An 8,762-nucleotide genomic window follows, 5' to 3' on the forward strand; every position below is an offset into this window, starting at 1 on the left:
ACGAGCCCCAGGCCGAAGCTTAGAAACGGGACTTGAGAGCAAGACATACGAAATACGCTCTGAGCAGGAGCGCGAGAAGATGGCGGAGGAGGCCTCAACATCAGCGTTAGGCTCCCTCAGACAGGTGGTGAGTGAAGTAGTGGCGGAGGGCATGCAAGACCTTAAGGCAGAGATGAAGAAGGAGCTATCGTTCATGAGAACAAGTTTGAAAGAGGACATGAAAGCCCAAATGAGCGAGTTAACACACGAGATAAACCAACAGGTTACCACCGCCACAAGCAGGATCGAGGAGGTGGGGAAACATCTGGAAGAAATGGAAAGAAACATGGTAGGGAAGGAGAAATGGGACATTGGAGTGAGGGATGCCATTGTTCAGCTGCTGGATAACCAGAGGCAGCTCCAAGAGAAGGTTACGGATTTGGAGGGGCGCTCACGCCGTGATAACATACGGATATATGGCATCCCCGAGAACATAGAAGGCACCTCCATGCTAAGGTATGTGGAAAGCATGATGATATATGAGTTGGGGGACGGTGTGGACTTGGGCAGCGAGAAGAACCTAGGGATAGAGAGAGCTCACCGGGCGCTGGGAGCGCAGCCGCCGCCGGGGGCGCCCCCCCGATCAACGGTGGTGCGCTTCTTAAAGTTCAATATTAAAGAACAAATCCTACGCGCTGCATGGAAGAAGCCTGTATATATAAAGGAGAAGCGGATTTTCTTTGATCACGACTATGCCGAAAACATACAAATGAAGAGAAAAGAGTATGGGCCGGTTAAAAAAGTACTTAAAGAAAACGCCATCCGGTTCCAGACCCCGCTTGCCAAAATGCGGGTTCATTTTGACTCGGGAATGGTCCTATACAATAGCGCGGAGGAAGCTGCGGCGGATCTAAGAAGACGCGGATACACGGTGGGACCGGTGGCCACAAGAAAGCCCAAAGGCATTACGGCGGAGATGATCAGCAGTATGCTACCGACGAGCGTGGTTGGGCCGCGACGCGTCGGGAATACAGCTGATCTACGCGGGAGCGCATGGGAAAAACTGAAGGTTTTCCAGTGCACGGAGGACGCCGGTATGGAGGAGTAACACCCGCTGCCCCGCCCACCCCATTTCGCTGTTAAGATGAACATGGAACGACAGGTGCACCGGGCTGCTGATCTAGGGGTATATGGTTGGATGGCCTCCTCCCCTGGCCGTGATGGAACTTGGCACATCAATCCCCCTTTGATCATGGAGTGGTGAGGGTCCGATGCAGGTGACTCACGTTTTTTGTTTTTTGTTTTTTGTTTTTTGTTTCCCTTTTTCTTTTAAAATAGGAAACGAGAGGGGCCCCACACTGTGGCATTTCCCCCCAGACTGAGAGGAGAGAAAAAAAACCTCTCTCATGGAAGACCTGGTTTGTTTGGTTAAGACAAGTTCTGTCTTTGTTCATGTGTGTTTATTATGTGTTCTGAGGGCTGGGAGTATTGTTATGTTGGTGCAGGAAAATAAGTTGGAAATATATAGAATGTATGCGGTATTATAAGGTACTGTCTTTGAATGTAAATGGTATAAAAAATCCCATTAAGAGGAGTAAGATAGTTTCAAAGGTAAAAAGGGAACAAATTGATATTGCGTTTCTGCAAGAAACGCATCTCTCAAAGGAGGAACACGAGAAGTGGAAGAGAATGGGATTCAAAAATATTTATTATGCCTCACATAGATCTGGGAAAAAAAGAGGAGTGGCCATTCTGATACCAAACAAGGTTGGTTTTGAGTTTACGGGAGAACTTAAAGATAAAGAGGGACGATTTGTGTTGGTGAAAGGGAAAATGGAACAGGAAGATGTCATGCTGTGTAATATATATGCACCCCCTGGTAGTAGTACAGGGTTCTTTAAGGAGATATTCAGTCTTATTGCCGCAGAAAGTGTTGGAACATGTATATGTGCGGGAGATTTCAATTTACTTCTCCATCCAAAATGGGATACAACTAGCCGAGACCGGAGGGGAACTAAATTAGAGAAACAAGTAAAAACAATGTTATCTGAGTTGGGGCTTATAGATATATGGAGATATTTACACAAAAATGAACGCAAATTTACATTTTATTCAGCGAGACATGATATGCACTCGAGGATTGATTATTTTTTTACTTTTAGTAAAGATCTCCACAGAGTGAAGGATTGTATAATAGGACAGAGAGATTTATCTGATCATTCAGGATTAACTATGAAGATTGGGTTTAAAGCTAGCCCCAAAAACACCTTATGGAGGCTTAACACAGGTCTGTTAAATAATGACTCGTTTAAAAGAGAAGTGGGACAGGAGTTAAAAACATATTTAGAACTCAATGACAATGGAACAGTTAATCCTACAATTTTATGGGATGCGGCTAAGGCATACCTTAGGGGTAAAATTATTGCAAAATGTGCAGTCCTAAAGAAGGTGAGAGCAAAAAAGCTGTCAGATTTGCAGGAAAATTTGGGAAAATTGGAACAACTGCACACCGTTACAAGGTGCCCCCGGGTATTGGAGCAGATGAGGCCGGTTAAACAGGAGATCCACAAAATTTTAAGTGAGGAAATTGAAAAAAAATTAAAATATAATAGACAACAGTGTTATGAGGCAGGACCCAAAGCTGCTAGGCTATTATCATGGAGACTCAGGAGGCAACAACAGGAGAACACTATTCATAAAGTTCGAAATTTAAAACAAATAAGATAACTAATAAACTCAAGAAATTCAGAGAGCATTTGAAGAATATTACGCTGAGCTATACACACAACCGGATAAAGCAGATGAGCATAAGATTCAGAATTTCTTATCCAGCTTAGATCTACCGTTTATAGGTAAGCAGCAGAATGAAAAACTCGTCAGAGAAATATCAGCAGAAAAAATTAACATTGGGATCTCAAAACTCAAGACTTTCAAAGCTCCAGGATGTGATGGATTCCCACCAGAGTGGTATAGGCAGATGAGGGAACCCTTAATCCCACTATTAAAGGCCTATTTCAACTACACTCTGGTGGGGGGCTCCCTCCATCGTGGGCGGAGGCGATATCTCTGTCATACCAAAAGCAGGGAAGGATAAAACTGACCCCAGAGGTTATAGACTTATTAGCGTGTTAAATATAGGCTATAAACTATTTGCTGCGATTTTGGCTAAGAGGTTAACTACATTGATGCCCACGCTGATTGAGGAGGATCAAACAGGCTTCATTGGTAACAGACAAACACACGATAATATCAGAAGGACCATTCATATTATTGACCAGATACTTAAAAGGGAAAACTGGAACAGTTCTCATTGGGCTTGATGCAGAAAAGGCATACGATACGGTCGGGTGGGAATTTCTGTTTCATGTGTTGAAGAGATTTGGGCTATGTGACAGGTTTATTCAATGTATAAGAATGATTTATATGTCTCCAACAGCGAGGATCAAAGTTAATGGAAGCCTCTCAAATCGGATAACACTACAACGTGGCTGTAGGCAGGGCTGCCCGCTGAGCCCGCTGCTCTTTAACCTTTTCAGTGAACCACTGGCTCAATGCATCAGGGAAGAGACTCGATTGGAGGGGGTTACAACGGGGAACCTGGAAAAAAAAATTTGCTTGTATGCAGACGACATGCTGGTAGCGCTAGGAAACCCGGAAGAGGGAATCCCTCTGCTTATGGAAATGCTGGAAGAATATGGCAGACTGTCTGGTTATAGACTAAACATTCAAAAAACTCAAATCTTGACATTCTTTTTTAACCCCTCAAGACAATTGGTAGCTAGATATAGATTCGGATGGCATCAATCCCAAATGGAGTACTTGGGGATCCTGCTGACAAAAGACCTTGCATTGTTATATGAAGTTAATTATAATCGGGTGAACAAGAAGATATATGAAGATCTGGAGAGGTGGGGTCTGCTCCACCTCGATCTGGGCAGCAGAGTTAGAGCGATAAAGATAAATATCCTCCCAAAGCTGCTATATTTGTTTGCAGCACTTCCAGTGGAGGTTCCAGCAAAACAATTTAGGGAGTGGGATATGCATTGCTCAAGATTCATATGGGGAAATAAAAGGCCGAGAGTGCGATATGCAACATTGCAGCTGCCTGGTGAGCGGGGGCATGGCCCTCACCGTGCTTTGAGGATTACTATCTGGCAGCCCAGATCAGACCTCTAGTGTGCTGGTGTAACTAAGTATGAGGCAAAATGGAAGGACATTGAGCTTTCCTTGATGGATTTCCCAATACAGTCTGTTCTGGGGTCTCTTGAGAGTTTGCCACAGGCGTATCAGATGCAAAATTTCTGTGTAAGTTTTTCCCTGAAAAATGGGCAGATGTGATTAAAATTTTGGTCTTAATAGGAAATAGGGTTGCTGGGATGGCCAGCGATCTCCCACGCTTCCTTCCAGCATTGTTAGACCATAAATTCAGGGAGTGGTCCAGGCATGGAATCACTGCAATCTGTAAGATAGTTAAGCACGGGAGCTGATAAATTTTGAGGACGTGTCAGATTTTACGAGATCGGCAGGAAGATTTTTATCGTTACCTACAGGTTCGGAGCTTCTTCCAGAAGGAAGTTAGAATGCCTGACGCAGATGTTAGTGGGGTGATCCAAATATTTATGGATGCTTATGATGAGAACATTATAAGAGGCACTATAGGCAAAGTGTACAGAAGTTTTATAGCTATGAAAAAGACCTCAACAAGATATGTCAGTCATTGATGGGAAAAAGAAGCAGGTATAACTATCTCAGAGGAAGATTGGTCGCAGATGTGGAAGAATGTGTTATCTACCACAAATTCTTTAACATGGCGAGATTTTGGATGAAAGAATTTAATTAGATTCTTCATCACACCAAAGCAGAAATCCAAAATAAGTGGTTCAGGCGCTTCGTGCTGGAGGGAGTGCAGGGAGGTCGCTGCAGGTTGCTTCCATGTCTTCTGGTCATGCCCTAAACTGAAGACCTTTTGGGAGGAGATTAAACAATTGGTGTTGGATGTGCTGGAAGTAACACTGGACTTCTCCTTTAGTACCATGTACCTTGGGAATATCCCTGAGGATATAAATAAAAGAGACTCATACTTACTGAAAATAATTATGGTTGCATGCAAAAAGGCAATTACTAAATGTTGGTTACAGACAAGCCCCCCCACACGGAAGCTGGTCATAGACATTATTAACACAATTCATCATATGGAACTGATTACCTTCTCACTGCGGAAGGAGAAAGGAGAGAGATTTGGGGAAAGATGGGATCGTTATACATCAAGAGACTAGAATCTGATACCTCTGTGATGCAGAGGGACAGCTGCAAATTTGTTTGATTGGAACATGCACCTGTGTAATATGTAATATATGAAAGTAAAACGAGGCGATGTGTATTTTGGACTATGTGAACATATGTGAATGTGCCCTCTTTAGTTCTGTATGTAAAATAAGATGAAAATCAATAAAGAGAAAGTATTAAAAAAAAAAAACAGGCTCAAGACCCTAGATTTAGCTTTCACCTAACGTTTATTTATTTTATGCTTATTTATTCTATCCTGTTATTCTATTTTCTATATTCTATATTATTAATATAGGTTTTACCTAATATTTATTGATTTTATTCTTATTCATTTTTTATCTTCTTACTGTATTTATATTTATATTGTATCCCATTCTTATTTATTTTATCTTTTTACCCAGTATATATCCTTATTGGGTCATATCTACAGTGTTTCCTCGGAGGGGGCTCTCTGCACCGGGGCTGTGATCGACCGTGGCTGCTGGGGCTCTGTGGGTCCTCTCAGCCTGGCTGGGGGGCTTGTTTGCCTCCCTCCTGCTGTGTGCCCAGCCTGGAGGCTGCGGTCTGTGACTGGCTCCCTGTGATAGTGTTCCTTACTTGGCTCATGCGTACCCAGCCCAATTTTACTCTTTAAGTGTGCATGTGCGTGCGTGTGTGTGTGGGGGGGGGGGAAGAATGTGTGTATTCATGATCGTTAATGTGAGTGTGGGGAGTGAGTTGGAGGGTGGGGTGGGCTGCTTTTAACCATGTAAAGCACTTTATTTATAAAGCACTTTTCATACAAAAAATGTAGCACAAAGATTGATTGATTGCATTACTTAAAGAAAAACGTTTAACCCTCTGGGGTCCAGGGTATAATTGGCCATTTTTAACTTTTGATTTTCCCTCCACATTTTACCTTTAAAAACTATTTACTTTGCCTTGTTTGGCATCATTGTTTTCAGCACAACCTCACGTGTCTGAATTTACAGTTATGTTTTCATGTTGAGATACTGTATTAACACAATTGATCTAAAATCAGACAAAAAACATAAAATCAGAGTAGAAAAAGTGATATTTTTTACCATAACAACCACAAACATGTTTATTGAATCATATTTCATAATTTTAAATGAAATATAAATTGTCAGTTTTAAAATCATATACACAAGTTTTGCAAACAACAAAGTTATTTGCATCGATTTACCTTTTACTCTTTTTTAAATAACCATTTCAAACTATTTACAGAACAATCAGCTGTCTGCATTCAATAACATGACACACAAATTATTTATACCACTCAAATAATTTCTGTCCATTATAAAGGAGAACATCACAGCCTGATACCTGCAGGTTTGACAGCAGCTGTTTTTTTACCTGGAGACGCCTCATTGTTCTGACACACAACACAAAACTATCCACAACACTACACACGAACTACACAAGACAACACATTAACTACACACCCCAAACACGCTAAACGTCACAAATCTCTCACATCTCAAAACTCGCTCTCTCTCTTTTTCTGCTGTCTCTCTCTCTCGCCGTCACTCCTAAAACGTCCCCTGTTTTTTGGGGGGGTTTTCTTTTGGTCATAAGCAGAGAGTGCTTGCTAGCACTGTCCTTAGACAGTAAATGTGACGAAACTATTGAGGAAAAAACACTGCATATATATTGTTTATCATGACTCTGGTTTTACGTGGCCTATCAACACAATTTATAAACTGGTATATATCACCTTGTTGCTTTGTCTTTAAGTGGTCATGTGACTGGCTTACCATGACTACTTTATTCTTCCTCAGTCAAACAGCAGCACTCATGCAATTGTTTTGCCGCCTTAGCTCCAGGTGTTGTGCTAGACAGTGATCGTGATTATCGTCCGCGGGAGCGCGCAGCTGCTTAAAGCTGTAGCATCCAGATTACTTACAGCTACTTCCTGCAGCTGATATAAGATGCGGTAAGCTGAACACAGCTTCAACCGTCTGTTTGTTGAAAAATAGTAACGGACCGCATTTTCTTGTTAGTAACTGTAACGGCTTTGTAACGATAGGAATAGTAATTAGTTAGATTACTCGTTACTGAAAATGGTAACACCGTTAGTAACGCCGTTACTTGTAACGCTGTTATTCCCATCACTGCTCATCACCATGAATTCCCCGTCGCTCAACCCATCGGACCAAGACCTCGCTCCTTCTCTGCCCGATTTTCCCCTGGCAGTGCGGGATCTGCAAACTGATCTTCGTAGCAGAGCCATCGCGGAGTGCCCTATTACAGTCGGCCCATCCGGCGCGCCTTCCAGCAGCCATTCTCGCTGCTGTTACGATTTAATGTTGTCAGTGTTTTGTTTTATGTTATGTTTAAGGATTTGCATCTTCCTTGGGGGACTCAACCCGGGGTAGCGGTCATGGCCAATTAGGGGCTCTGTTGGCTCTTAGGTGACGGTTTCCTCGTGGCTGCGTGCAGCAGGGCTAGGGAGGGTCTGTGCTGGACGGACGTGGGTTACTGACCTGGTAGCCTGGCTGCCCCTGGGTGGGTCCGGGATGGGCGTGAGGTTCTGGGGCACTCCGCCTCTGGGCTGGGGCCCTGGCCAAGCCTCAGGGCTTGGGTCCTGGTTGGTGTGTTGCCGGGGTTGTGGGCGGGTGGGTGTATGGGGCCCAGTCCTGGCGCAGGGTGCCGCCTGTGCATCGAACCACCTGGGGCCTCTTCAACTGGTGGGGAGGTTGTCACATCCTGCAGGAGCCTTCTCTCTTCAGGAACTCTCTCTGCAGGAGGGGAGATACAGGAGAGGTGGAGGAAGATCTCAGCCTGGGCGTCTATTGTCTTGTGTAGTCTGGAAGATGAGTGGATGATGGGGTGGGTGCAGTTTTCTCTGTGGTGGGGTCAGGTGGACTGTCCCGGGCTCTGTGGGGCCGGGAGGCGCTGCTCCACTGGGCCCCGGTCTGGATGGGCCTGGGCCCCTTTCCTGGTGGGTTGCAGGGTATGGGGTGCCTACTGGGGTCAGCGGGGAGCTGACCCCAGGAGGGGTCACTGCCCTCCCTTCCTTCCCCCCATCTCCAGCTGCCTCCCTCTTCCCGCTCCACCACAATCACCCACACATGCAGGGCCTTGGGGTGGGGGTGTGTCACCAGGGTGCAGAGGAGACATCCCCCCTCTGTCCCCTTCTGGCTGCCTCTGCCTCAATTTTATCCCACAACTTAGACATTCACATTACTCACACTCTCATTACACATACATATAGGATCTTGGGGTGGGCACGCTACACGGATTCCAATCACCATCAGGGTGTACACCTCACCCCTGGCGCCGCTGCCCACCTCTCAATTTTAAATACACGTAGACATTGAGGGCTAGCAGGAGGGGCTATACGCTTACCTGCTGCTCTGGCAGGTAGCTCCATGCCCTCCTGGGTTTTAAATGCACCTTAGAACACACATACATCAACACTACATATGAGCGGGTGGAGGAGGTTTGAGTCTTCCCACACCCCGTTCTCTGCAGCCTGCTGGAGCGGGGGCTAG

The sequence above is a fragment of the Oreochromis aureus genome, linkage group 7, assembly GCF_013358895.1.
Source record: "Oreochromis aureus strain Israel breed Guangdong linkage group 7, ZZ_aureus, whole genome shotgun sequence".
Classification (NCBI taxonomy): Eukaryota; Metazoa; Chordata; class Actinopteri; order Cichliformes; family Cichlidae; genus Oreochromis; species Oreochromis aureus.